Source organism: Battus philenor, unplaced genomic scaffold (genome assembly GCF_028537555.1).
Source record: "Battus philenor isolate CCGP_79_NKW_IND1 unplaced genomic scaffold, ilBatPhil1.0.hap1 SCAF_17, whole genome shotgun sequence".
NCBI classification, from domain to species: domain Eukaryota; kingdom Metazoa; phylum Arthropoda; class Insecta; order Lepidoptera; family Papilionidae; genus Battus; species Battus philenor.
The window spans coordinates 2553366-2556671 of record NW_027181679.1 but is presented as its reverse complement, the minus strand read 5'-3'; the positions used below and the strand labels follow the sequence as shown (position 1 = coordinate 2556671).

The 3306-nt window shown below is 35.2% G+C and overlaps 1 non-coding gene across 1 annotated transcript; it reads right to left on the bottom strand.

The window, feature by feature from the left end:
* Positions 1-1001: 1001 nt before the first annotated feature.
* Positions 1002-1073, bottom strand: TRNAG-UCC (transfer RNA glycine (anticodon UCC)). Its single transcript has one exon. It is a non-coding gene; the product is annotated as a tRNA-Gly (tRNA).
* Between the last annotated feature and the right edge of the window lie 2233 nt (positions 1074-3306).

The window sequence follows — 3306 nt, the reverse complement described above, 5'->3', positions numbered from 1 at the left end:
GGCAAGGCATTACATGATGATTTATATTAATTTTTATGTACCAGACGATTCGAGTACTTTGAAACAAATACGGGCAACATTTTATGTGTATATTACTACAATATTTATTCCAAAGTTGACAGGAATAAAAGAACAAACTAGTAAAATATTACGCGATCGTAGATCTAATCATGCGGGCAGATCCGGACCTGTCATCGCGATATTAGGAGAAGACCTATGCCTTGCAATGGGCGTCCATCCATGCCTTCGGTCTACCTCGTGCAGGGCGTACCCACGCCGCGTCCACCGGCTCGTGATTGCTACTAGAGAACCTGTCGGTCACTTCATTCACATTATGCAGAATACGATGTCAACACTTGTCCAAGTAACTCTAATACTAACTTTGTGATGCACGCATCAAGTGAGGAATCATCAACACTTGAACTTAAACCTAGTTATTTTGTTATTTACTTAAGCTTAATGATTGCTTGTTCATCTTATATGTGTAAGATTTGTTTTTTTAACCATAAGTTCAATAATACAGGGTGATTGGTTATAGAAATAAAAACTTTAAACGGCAATTAATGTATCTTAAAACCTGTAGTTTTGGAAATAGTGATTATCGATATAATATTTAAGAAAAAGAGTTTACAAAATTTTACATCTTTAAAAAAATACTAAAATTAACTACTGTTTTCTGTGGATGACAATCCCTATATATTTTAACTAATAGAAGTTATTGCGTTGTCAGATTCCATAAGAAAAAGTAATGTAATGTATTTCAGCGATAGCTTTATATCATGTGTTAGGAAAAAGGAACAGTGGTCGCCCGGCGGTAGAGGATTGAAACTTACGTTCGTAGGTCGCGGCTTCGATTTCCCGGATAAAACCTTATATATTTCACAGTTTGTGTATTAATTATAAATTCGGATTAGTCAGCCTTGATTGTATTGGACATGACGCCAACTTAGATCAGCTTGGCCAGACTGGATTTACCCCGAGAATTAGGACCCCAAAAAGTGTGCGTTGGCCGGGAATCGAACCCGGATCAACTGCTTGGAAGGCAACTATGCTGACCATTACACCACCAACGCCGGACGGCTATGTAGTTCACGGACCCCTCCTTTTCGTGAACTCGTTTCCGATGAAGCTGTAAAAGCCGCAAGGCTAACAGGAAAAACTTCACATGAGAGAATGCAAAATTAACTATAAAGAATTGACAATGCACAATAACTAGTTTCTAGATGATAGGCAGCAGCGTTCTCTGCGTATCATAATACGTGTGGTTTTTTTATTTTATTTTTCATTTTTATATATATATATATATATATATATATATATATATATATATATATATATATATATATATATATATACACATACATCCGTATATTGATATCTTTTTGAAGGGCCTATGCCATGTAGTAAGCCTCTATAAGCTGAATGGACGATTGAAAAAAGATATAAAAGCCTTGAACATTTTTGCGATCGACATTGCTATTAATTCACCCCTATAAAGCTTTCACACCCATAAACAATCACCCTGTATAAAAGTGTACAGTTATTGTAACTGTACACTCTTAAGCCTCCATATGTTACCAGTAAAACACCTGGTTGAAATTTCGTCTGAGCGTATCCAAAACGGAAGTGGAAACTCGTGTTACCAAAGAGCATCCGAATTACGTGAGAAATGCAACATGAACTTCACTCGCTTGTTCGACATTTTAAATGAACATTTTGTGTTCACATTTCTTAATTAATGTTTTTTTTTTATTTAATTATTAGTGTTTGTGATTATGTGGATTCTTAAAAAAAATTAGGAAGACCCTATAAATTCTGGTTAAATGAATAAATCATTTGAAACATACTCAGTTACATATAAATAAATATTTATTACATTGTAATGTAACAAATATTTATTTATTTATGTAATATATATATATATATATATATATATATATATATATTTATATATATATATAATTACATATATAAATAAATATTGGGGAACCGAAACGTACTGTCGTTTCTGACAATATATCTTACAGAAGAACCGATTGATTGTTACCGCTCCGACATTGAAAAATTGTATACTATTTCTAATATATAAAATTCTCGTGTCACGGTGTTCGAACTTGAACTCCTCTGAAACGGCTTGACTGATTTTTACCAAATTTAATATGCGTATTCAGTAGGTCTGAGAATCGGCTACTATCTATTTTCTATACCCCTAAGTGATAAAGGTTGTTCACACTTAAAACATTTTTTTTTATTTTTTAAACGAAATTTTTTGTTTCTATTTTTTATGATACAGCATATAAGAATACATACAACCATAAATTTTCACCCCTCTACGATCAACCCTTATTTTTTATTTGTAAATAAAAATATCAATTTTTTTTTGCAAAACAACGTTTGCGGTATCAGCTAGTATATATATATAAATATCAAAATTTGTGTACAATTTGGTAAAAGGTTGTTGGTAACGAAGGTGAAAATGTTGTTGATAAGAAATAAAAACTTGTTAAAAATTTTGTCGTGCGAAATTAGCTTAAGAAAGCGACATTACCTTCCGGTCCACGCTGCCGTCACAAGTCGCATACACAACATCAACACTACGCAGCTCTACTAGAGTAGAGCGGTTTACTACGTGCGAACGTCATCGTTCCGGCATGCATCTGTCCAGCTTTTGTTTTATTTTTATGTTGACGGATCCTTTTACTCAGTTCTGATGAAGCTGTAAAAGCCCCCGGGGTAATAGCATCAACTTCAACCGAAATCAAGAAAGCAGCGGCGTCGCTACTCTGTGATATCTTTACTCGAACATTCTAGAAGCAACGCTATGATTTATTTTGTCAGCATCTAGATGTGATAAGGCTCGCGCGGGGAAAGGCATCGTCTTACATTACGTACTATGATCCAGCGCTAAAGGTTTAAAATAGAAACTATCGAGTTTTTTGTCATATTCTTCTCAATGAAATCCAACCTAGCAATAATATAGGCAGAAATTAGGACCAATAATTTGTATAATTAAATATTTATATTAAGAAAAGGACCAATATTTAGCCACTTCCGCACATGCAGTGGTAGTCGTGCAACAAAGTGCACCGCCTGCCAGCCCGTTGATGAATGCGTATGCGGCAAACAATGCGAATTACACAACTGCCACCGTTAAACCACTCAACACGTGTTTCACCCCTCCACGGGGCTGCTTCAGGAGTTATGTTACACCGATTACTGCCAAACACACTGTGTTTGCTGGCGGGCGGTGCACTTTGTTGCACGACTACCACTCCATGCAGAAGTGGCTAAATATTGGTCCTTTTC